We start from the raw sequence: 11,507 nt of genomic DNA, 5'->3' as shown, positions 1-11,507 counted from the left end.
AAGATTAAAAATAATTTTTACCTATAATACTTTAAAAAATTGAAGAAGTTGAAATGGCCTGTGATCGACTCCTAATTCCAAGATAAGAAGTATGAGTTACCCACGTGACAACCGTAGTCGGGCCAAGAGTCCATAATATTATCACTTGTCCATAAATCCATAGTATTATAACTTTTCAATTACAAAAAAGTTAGAAACATTATGTCGCCACAATAACATTAAGACAAAATGCAGGTGTTCTAATAAAAAAGAATTAGAAGTAAATTGTAACCTATAAATTTAGAATTAAAATTGAAATTAATTCTTTAAAAAAAAAATAAATAAATCCTAAATCGCGTAATCAGTTTATTAGTTAAATTATTGTCTAAATTTTCTATCATTCTGAACTTTTTCCTCATTCATATTTTTTGTGTGATTTGAACTCTCACATTGTAACCTTCAATCATGACATCGAAACAGACGATAAATTATGCTAAGTCCTGGGGACATTTTAACTTCTTTAATTATTACGCCCGTACATTATTTTAGTGATTAGTTTTAATTTTTGTTTTTTTTTTTGTATTTTTTAAGAAAAATTAATTATGTTTATATTGAGAATTTTTGTAAAGTCAGAAGAGACTCATATTATTTTATTTATATATTTATAGATTAAACACCCATAATCGAGAATGTTAAAATCTTTATTAGTAAGCACCCAAAAAAACACCTATATTTTTAGCTTAATAATATGTTTTTAGCTTATTTTCACATGCTATTTTAAGCAGTTTCGAAGTTGAAAAATAATTTTTCAAACATAATTAAATCGTTTTGAAATGATTAAACTTCGCTTAAAAATCCAAGTAAATTGTAAACTTTGCGTGTTTTTTTTTTTTTTTTTGTAATGATAAAATAAAAAAATTAAAAATAATATTGCAAGAATATGTTTTTTTTATTTTAATAATTGACGTGTAGTCCAATCGAAATAATGAACATCCAGTATTGGCCTAATGGATAAATCGTGACCACATCTCCTTTTATGTTTATCCAAATCGCTTTAATTCCCCCAAGCCTTTCACATGCTCTGCTCCAAGTTCCAAACTCTCCATATTTGAGTACTATCAAATGTCAATCCTTTATTCAAATTTAGATTTGAAATCTCTTCTTTTATTTTTCAATTATAATTATATTTTTATTTTTATTTGTAGTCATACCTCTTCAAATCAGTAAAATTCAATTCAACACACTCGAAATGCAACTATAATGAAAAAAGAGTGAATTTTAGTGGAACTGATAATGACCCTGTTTGGTAAATAATAAGCCTATCAGTCAATTTTAGTTTATTTGACCACTATTAGTTGATAAATAATAAGTTTTTTGTAACTCCAAAATGCTAAAATTCAAAAGGCTACTCAAAGCAGCCTTTTCAATTAGTTTTTTGAGAAAAGAAATTATACCAAACAGCTATCAGCTAACAGCTAATTTATCAAACAATTTTCTACAATCAGTTAATGTTATCAACAAATCATACATTCTAACCCAAACAGCCAACCCAATCAGCTAACAGCCATTTATCAAACAGGGCCAATGTGTTTTAGACATTTTTAACTGAATTTGACTAATTTAAAAAGTTTGAGAAATTCATTGTAATAGTGAATCATTGTAGGGTGGTAGGGACGGACTGATATAATGTTGTATATGATATAAATAAGTAAGTTTAACTAATTATACTTATTACTATAAACATTAATGTCAATTGTATTCAATCTATATAACCCGTTGCACACTTGCACTTGTGTGACTATGTATATATTAAAAGTATGGTGTGGATTGATAATGTTGAAGTTAGTTTACTAAGTTTTTATATAATGCTAAAGTATCATGTGTTTTGGCATATGGTAGTTCATTGCTACGTAACAAAGCGATGGATCCACAAAATGAATGTTATAATAATATATAATATTTTTTTGAAAGTAAACGTAGTTATTCCATTAATTCATAACATAAAACGTTTACATCAACGATCAATGAAATGGTAAACCATTCCTTACAGTCAGACATAGAAACAACTTTTCTAACTATGTTATAGAAAACTAGAATCGCAGACTGTTTCATAACTAGGAAGCTATGTTTCTTCAAGGAGCTTAAAGCTTCATCAAAGATCTGGGTTTTTGTCATCATTCTTTTTTGCTCGCCCAGGATAAGATCAACACTTGCCGAAACCAAACTAAACAATTTATGCTAATGATAATGAAAAACTCGTGAAAGTAACGAGAGGAAAAATGCCCGTGAAAGTAACGAGAGGAAACACAATAATAGAGAAAATAAAAAGTGGTAAAGTCAAAGTAGGGTTGGGAGTTCAAGACTACAAACACAAACCCCAATACCTACCTACTATTATTTTATTCAAAGGGAAAGAATTGAAAACGGAAGAATAAGATCTGTGGCCGTGGTCAGAGGCGAACAGAACTGCGATGGTAGTCGAGGCGGAAGAAGAGCGAGAGCAAACGTAGAAGGTGACCAAAACCGCCGGCTCAAAGCTTCATTAGAGTTCCGGCCGGAGGCCGGTGGTGGAAGCCGAAGTTGAGTAGCAGAGAAAGGCGTTTGGTTTTAGAGAGAAAAGGGTTATTCTTCACATAATAATATATAATATGAATGCCCAATTAATAAATCTGCGTTGAGCAGAAACAAGTAGTGGTTCAAGCTGACAGGATTTTGGATCAAAATCTTGGGCAAGATACTATCCACGACAGCTGGTCGGATTGGTGCCCATAAATTGTCTCAAGTTTTATCAGTTTCCCCAAACCCATTTTAGGTACAATATAATTTGTGAGTTATTACATAAAAACGAGACTTACTCCTTAAAAGAGATAACTGTATGAGTGCAACATAATTTTCGTACCAAAAAGTCATAAATTAATTATTGCCATGATCTTCTTAGTACATTTACTTCTCATATATGATTTGTGAGCTATTACATATGAAAGAAGTTTACTCCGTGCATACATTCGAGTAGTGCTTGCGAGTTTCTCAATCATCTAAAAAAAATAGCGAGGTTTACCTAGTGCACACATTTGAATAGTGGATTCGAGTTTGTCTCATCTTCCCCAATGATGGATATATCGGACCCAACTCAAGAAGCAAGGGCCAAGCTGAGGGGAGTCGGAAGAAGTGGGCAGCCCGACCTCTGGCTTGGCTTGGGACGTAGAAACGTTCCAAGGTAAGCCGACGCATCAGTCGGGAGAAGATCTATTCTTGTGGAGTGTCATATTTGCGGGGAATTAGTTGGAATGAGTAAATTAAATAATGGCACACTCCTTGTCTTGGTAATGATACATTATTTATCCTACTACTACATATCTTTTGTAAAAAGAAAAAAAAAAGCGAAGTTTACTCCCTATACACTTACGAATAGTGTTTAACTTGTGAGTTTCTTGTGATTTCAAAAAAATAAAATAAAATAAAAATTACACTCGTGGGTGTACTCACTTCAAGTCGTTTGGCAACTTTTTTTTTAATTTGGCTTTTGAGGATCTTATGGGAATATCTCTTTGCCACTTGTGACTATGCGTGTGTTGCAAGGGACAAACGTCTTTTCGTTTTTTTAATTGTTTTTGTAATTGAGATTAGTGATTTGATGGTACCTAATTCATGCATATATGTTTTTTTTTTTTTTAAATAATTAAATTTCATGGATTTTGCACGACAACATCGACGCAAAAGATGATTGAGTGGGGATTGACTAGTGCCCACTCTCCTCCCAAGTTTTTCGTCAGTTTGTCTTTCATGCGTGACTTTAAGATTATGTAGGGCATCANTTATTCCATTAATTCATAACATAAAACGTTTACATCAACGATCAATGAAATGGTAAACCATTCCTTACAGTCAGACATAGAAACAACTTTTCTAACTATGTTATAGAAAACTAGAATCGCAGACTGTTTCATAACTAGGAAGCTATGTTTCTTCAAGGAGCTTAAAGCTTCATCAAAGATCTGGGTTTTTGTCATCATTCTTTTTTGCTCGCCCAGGATAAGATCAACACTTGCCGAAACCAAACTAAACAATTTATGCTAATGATAATGAAAAACTCGTGAAAGTAACGAGAGGAAAAATGCCCGTGAAAGTAACGAGAGGAAACACAATAATAGAGAAAATAAAAAGTGGTAAAGTCAAAGTAGGGTTGGGAGTTCAAGACTACAAACACAAACCCCAATACCTACCTACTATTATTTTATTCAAAGGGAAAGAATTGAAAACGGAAGAATAAGATCTGTGGCCGTGGTCAGAGGCGAACAGAACTGCGATGGTAGTCGAGGCGGAAGAAGAGCGAGAGCAAACGTAGAAGGTGACCAAAACCGCCGGCTCAAAGCTTCATTAGAGTTCCGGCCGGAGGCCGGTGGTGGAAGCCGAAGTTGAGTAGCAGAGAAAGGCGTTTGGTTTTAGAGAGAAAAGGGTTATTCTTCACATAATAATATATAATATGAATGCCCAATTAATAAATCTGCGTTGAGCAGAAACAAGTAGTGGTTCAAGCTGACAGGATTTTGGATCAAAATCTTGGGCAAGATACTATCCACGACAGCTGGTCGGATTGGTGCCCATAAATTGTCTCAAGTTTTATCAGTTTCCCCAAACCCATTTTAGGTACAATATAATTTGTGAGTTATTACATAAAAACGAGACTTACTCCTTAAAAGAGATAACTGTATGAGTGCAACATAATTTTCGTACCAAAAAGTCATAAATTAATTATTGCCATGATCTTCTTAGTACATTTACTTCTCATATATGATTTGTGAGCTATTACATATGAAAGAAGTTTACTCCGTGCATACATTCGAGTAGTGCTTGCGAGTTTCTCAATCATCTAAAAAAAATAGCGAGGTTTACCTAGTGCACACATTTGAATAGTGGATTCGAGTTTGTCTCATCTTCCCCAATGATGGATATATCGGACCCAACTCAAGAAGCAAGGGCCAAGCTGAGGGGAGTCGGAAGAAGTGGGCAGCCCGACCTCTGGCTTGGCTTGGGACGTAGAAACGTTCCAAGGTAAGCCGACGCATCAGTCGGGAGAAGATCTATTCTTGTGGAGTGTCATATTTGCGGGGAATTAGTTGGAATGAGTAAATTAAATAATGGCACACTCCTTGTCTTGGTAATGATACATTATTTATCCTACTACTACATATCTTTTGTAAAAAGAAAAAAAAAAGCGAAGTTTACTCCCTATACACTTACGAATAGTGTTTAACTTGTGAGTTTCTTGTGATTTCAAAAAAATAAAATAAAATAAAAATTACACTCGTGGGTGTACTCACTTCAAGTCGTTTGGCAACTTTTTTTTTAATTTGGCTTTTGAGGATCTTATGGGAATATCTCTTTGCCACTTGTGACTATGCGTGTGTTGCAAGGGACAAACGTCTTTTCGTTTTTTTAATTGTTTTTGTAATTGAGATTAGTGATTTGATGGTACCTAATTCATGCATATATGTTTTTTTTTTTTTTAAATAATTAAATTTCATGGATTTTGCACGACAACATCGACGCAAAAGATGATTGAGTGGGGATTGACTAGTGCCCACTCTCCTCCCAAGTTTTTCGTCAGTTTGTCTTTCATGCGTGACTTTAAGATTATGTAGGGCATCATCTCATATAATAATTATAGTAAATGCAATTAGAGAATTAGAAAATTATGGTAAAAAGAAAATAAATCAATGTAAAGTGTAGTTTAATGGGAAGTTAATCAGATCTTGCTTATATGTATAAAGCTGTAATGGTAGCTGAAAGCTGAAAAGCTATAAGCTCGAAGCTGAAATCTGAAGAGCTGTTAAGCTAGCTGTTATGCTTAAAAGTGTTTTGTAAAATTAGCTTTTTGATAAGTTGATAAATGTAAAAAGACTAAAAAGGTCATCTACATAAAAGTTAAATAATTTTAAATTTAAATAGATTTGTTTACCTATTAAAATATAAAATAATGAAATCAATATAATTTAATAAAATATAAAGTAAGAACATATATTTAAAAATATATAAAGTAAAACAAAATGTTTATAATTCATAAAATTAGTTCATACAAAAATTATTGTTCAAACACAAATATCAAATTAAAATTACAACGAAACATATTGAAGAAAAAAATGCTAAAAGAGTTTTAATTGGGAGAGATACATGATGTCATTTATTTAAAATAATAAGGATAATGATGGAAAAAAGTTAAGAAGCTATTAGCTTATTTTTGAAAAGCTACCTGAAGTAGCGTTTCAAAATAAACTCTTATTTTAAGCTACTAGCTTATTTTGGGAGCATTGCCAAACAAAACTTATAGCTTATTAGTAGCTTAAAATAAGCTATAAGCTCCTAAATAAGCTCTGCCAAGCACAGCCAAAATAAGCTAAATTTGGACACACCATCACACTTATCAAATGTATAATAAAGTGCTGATCGATCAACGTGGTAATAAAAATTAGAAGGAATAAATTACATAAGTTATTATAAAAGGATGTTTAGTTCATATGAATAATTTAAGTTAAATGTAAAATTCTCGACAATCTTTATATATATATATATATGTGTGTGAGAGAGAGAGAATAATAACTACAAAGTTTTAAGTTCAATTATACTTCTGGTGAGAACTGTCTAGCTATTGGCCTACTTGAAACATCCTTGTGGTTCTTTACAATTAAGACTACATACAAAACAAATTTTATCTAAAATGTATATTTAGATAGCGATTGCGAACTTTGAGTAAATCTAACACTTTATATATATATATATATATATATATATATATATATATATATATATATATGGTATACGTAATGATTATAGTCAGTGGTTGCAACAACGGGCTTTCAATTATATTCGATCATGCATATATAAGGCGATATGATGTACGATAGATAGATGATCACATGCATGGATAATCATCACGATTCCCAGTTTCAAAAGTTGCAGTTTTAATATTAGGGTTGAAGCCACAGATTGGTTGAATATAATGCATACGCGGATATTGGGCAGCAGCCTTCGAGCTTTATGGCTTTTAATATAATATGTTAATCTTGCATTGAAAGGTACCAGTAAGTAGGTGAAACATAATTCTTGTATCTGAATTTTTAGGGAAAATTGCATTTTTCGTTCCTAAGTTATAGGGTAATTGTAGAATTCGTCCCTAAGTTATGGTAATACTCACTTTTCGTCCCTAAGTTCTCATTGGCGTTGCACTTTTCGTCCCTGAGTTATTCGAATTGCAAATTTCGTCCCTAAGTTATCAATGGCGTTGCACTTTTCGTCCCTGAGTTATTCGAATTGCAAATTTCGTCCCTAAGTTATCATTGCGTTGCACTTTTTGTCCCTAACATAAGTGTGCAAACTTCGATAAATTTTCATTTAAAAAATTTTAATCGAACTTTTCCGGTTCAATGCCAATTTTTTTAATGAAGTTTACTGAAAAAGTTCGATTAAAAATTTTTTAAAACGAAAATTTACCGAAGTTTGCAAACTAGTTAGGGACGAAAACTACTTCGGTAAATTTTCGTTTAAAAAATTTTTAATCGAACTTTTCCGGTTCAATGCCAAATTTTTTTAACAAAGTTTACTGAAAAAGTTCGATTAAAAATTTTTTAAAACGAAAGTTTACCGAAGTTTGCAAACTTAAGTTAGGGACGAAAATTACTTCGATAAATTTTCGTTTAAAAAATTTTTAATCGAACTTTTCCGGTTCAATGCCAATTTTTTTAACGAAGTTTACTAAAAGAGTTCGATTAAAAATTTTTTAAAACGAAAGTTTACCGAAGTTTGCAAACTTAAGTTAGGGACGAAAAGTGCAACGCAATGATAACTTAGGGACGAAATTTGCAATTTGAATAACTCAGGGACGAAAAATGCAACGTCAATGAGAACTTAGGGACGAAAAGTGAGTAATACCATAACTTAGGGACGAATTCTGCAATTACCTTATAACTTAGGGACGAAAAATGTAATTTTCCCGAATTTTTATAATACAATTTACTTTTCTGGTATACTTTGTAGGATCAGGACTTATTTGCATGTGTGATTTGTAAATTATTATACGTGGATATGATACTGAGATTTACATGTATATAACATTGAAAAGTGACTATAAATTTTCTTCGTAACCAAAAAAAATGTTAATCTTCAACTCATTATTTTATTATTCCCACGATCGCCTGCAAACTGAAAAGCACAACTCCATAGCCATTTTATTAAGCTTTCTAAAGTTTAATATTACTTCCCCAAAAGCCTAAAACAACTCAACGGCTCAACGCCATTAATAAACAATGCCTTTAACAACTCAAGTCTAAGAACTCCCTCTATTATTAATTCGGAAATTATATATGCTACTATTCTACCTTGTACTTGTTATAAGATCAATCAGTTCACGAGTAATCTCACTAGTGAAAAAAGTTATAATGTATATTTTTTTCATAGAACATTTTTGTCCAAGTATATAAAATTCAATGAAAATTCTTATCTTTATGTTGACCATTATAAATGGACAAAAACTCTTTACGGGTGAAATAGATCCACATAGGAGTGCATGCAAACAAACAGAGGGGAGCGGCAAACGTAACCTAGGTTAGCTCAAGTTTGAACTTGAAACAATTTTAGTGACTTGAGTTCAGACTTGAGCTATATATATCAAACTTAAAAGTTTAAACTTGAGTTCAACGTAACTTATAAGACTCGAGCCATTGACCCAAATTAAGTTTGAGTTTGAACTACATATATATAATAGTATACATGCTAGTGACTAGTGAGTGTGCACAACTCAACAAGCTAACAAGCGGAAAAAATTCAAGTTCGACATTGACTCAATTACTTAAAGAGTCGACTCGATATCAAAATTTGAATTGGACTGAGTTTGAATCAAATTTTAACCGGCAACTCATGAGTGTTTCAAGTCGTTTGCACCCCTAATTCCACATCAAAAATTAGATAGAAAAAATAAGTTACGGAGTATTAGATGAACTCTTTAATTGTATATTTGTATATAACATTGTATCGATTTGACCTATATATACATTATGATTATTAATAAACTCAACTCCAATCTATCTACACTTGCATCTCATTGATTGATTTTAGTATAGGTAAGGTACTAGCCTCTTTTGGACGGGGACCAAAGCCAAGGAGAGATGAGTTATAATGCTATTCCTTTTCATGAAACTCTATCCATCATTATTGCTCCAATCCTTTCTATCATAATATACACATTTTTACAACTAATTTCAATTGTAAACAACATCATGCTTCGAATCTCCTCGTCACTTTACTTTCTTTTCCTTAGTTTTCTCCAACAACATTTTTTTTTTAGTTCGGTCGACACGTACGTACTACTTTAATCCCTAAAAAAAATGAAAATCTCTTTATTGTCAAGCTGTCTTAGGAAATACAATCTTGAAAGCTGCAGGAGAGTTCCCATTGAGATTCTGTTGCATTAATTATGTTGGTTTTACGACCTACTCAGTTAACGGGTAATCTCCACAATCCCCGACAACTGACTTGGAGATTTAAGATTGCTTCATATAACAAAGTTAATGATCAAACTATTGACTTTTGGTTAAAAATGGATGAGTTCATTCTATTCAGACACACACTTAGGCCAATTGAGTGTTAGACCGCCAATACCCAACACATCAATTTAATTTTCAAAATTCTCAAAAAAAAAAATTAATTTTCAAAACGAAAGGCTATGAGTGAGCCAACGAGTATGGAGATGAAAGTTGGATTCTCACCTTAATTTTCCCGACATCTTAAATATATTTCCTTAATTAATTAATAAAAATGGAATAATATTAATTTTCTGAAAAGTTTTTATAATATAGAAAAGAGTGGGAACAAGGAGGTCCTACTGGGCAGATTGTTGAGCAGCAAATGTCGTGACTCGCCCGACAATATTATAGGATGGAAGAATATCTAAAGATGCGTTTCCTCTTATTATTACACTGCCTGACCATATAGTATCACATGCAATTTACTTCTTCCTAGATTCTCCCTTTTCAAAATTATATATTAAATGATGCTCCGTAATATCTATCACACATTTATGAACTTTTAAAATTTATTGATGATTTATAAAGATCAAATGTCATTAAACTATATGCAAAAATATAATTGAATTGTCAACTCAAAATAATTGTAATTGGGTACTTCAAATATGCAAAATTATGTAATTAAACAGAAAGTGTTATGAGGATGGTGAATTCAGAGTTGCTAGGAATGGACCATTGCAGTGTATTTGTAACCCTCTCTGTTGGGCGGAAGCTATAGCGGCTAGGGAAGCACTCAAGTGGATCAAAGATCAAGGTCTCACCAACGTCCGGCTCAAAACGGGCTGCTTAATCTTATGCTCAAGCCTTTCTAATTATGTGTCTGACCGCTCTTATGTAGGATCAGGTTACTGCTGATTGTAAATTTGTAATTGTTTCTTCCGTTCTTTAGATAGTTGTGTTATTAGTTTCATCCGTAGAGATAGAAATCGAGTTGTCCATGCTTTAGCCAAAGCTGAGGGAGCTAGATTGTCTCATTCCGTGTGGACTGATGTTCCCCTAGACTTTTTGAGTTCCTTAATCTAATTCGTTTATCTGGTTTGTCTTTTAAAAAATAGAATTTTTTAAGAAAATTAAAAATATTTTTTGTTTTTATTTATTTTATTTTATTTAAAATTATTTAAATTAATTTTTAATGGGATAATCACTATGGCAGCATGAATCATATCATGAGAACATGTCACTTTCGTTATAATTGTCAGGTATCTAATTACATTTTATAAACAAATTAAATTATCTAATTACAATTTCGTGAATAGTTGATGACATATCCACCCTTATTCTATTTACAAATGATATTTTGATTCAATCACATAAAATTAAACAGGGTATACAATTTGAACTGTATACCATTTTCAATTCCCTTTTTTCCTTTCCCTTTCAAATATAATGAAGAGGCATATGGAGAAGAGTGCTAACTGCTAAAATGAAATCGATGGGCATATGTGTTTTGTCCATATTTCCATATGCTTTTTTGGAAACTATTCCCGAAAAGATTGTTCTCTTCAAGGATTAAACTATACATAAATTTGAGGTTTTCTTTCGCCTAATTTTTGTTTCATGATTATTGGATCACTTTCATATCTAGTCTCTTACTAATAATTTTTTTATATTCAGTTTCACAATTATTAGATTGTTTTCTTATTTGGTCCCCGATTATTAATTTTTCACATTTAGTCTGATAAGTCACAATTTTTAAAATCTTGCCACATTTGACCATCCGGTCTAATTTTCGGTAACCAAATTTGTTTCTCTATGTTAGTTATTGAACATGAGTGCACAACAGTTAAGTAACTTATCTTAAATGACAAAGTTGTCATTTTCTATAACATTTTTCAATTTAAAAATGTGGTCACCAATGATACTTTTCACATATAAATTATATGAAAATAGATTATTATTACTATTATTATGATGATGAAGGAAATCTGCAACTATTACTTGAAAGTAAACTTC

The sequence above is a fragment of the Ipomoea triloba genome, chromosome 3, assembly GCF_003576645.1.
Source record: "Ipomoea triloba cultivar NCNSP0323 chromosome 3, ASM357664v1".
Classification (NCBI taxonomy): Eukaryota; Viridiplantae; Streptophyta; class Magnoliopsida; order Solanales; family Convolvulaceae; genus Ipomoea; species Ipomoea triloba.
The sequence above is the reverse complement of the archived record's forward strand: the minus strand, read 5'-3'. Positions refer to the sequence as shown.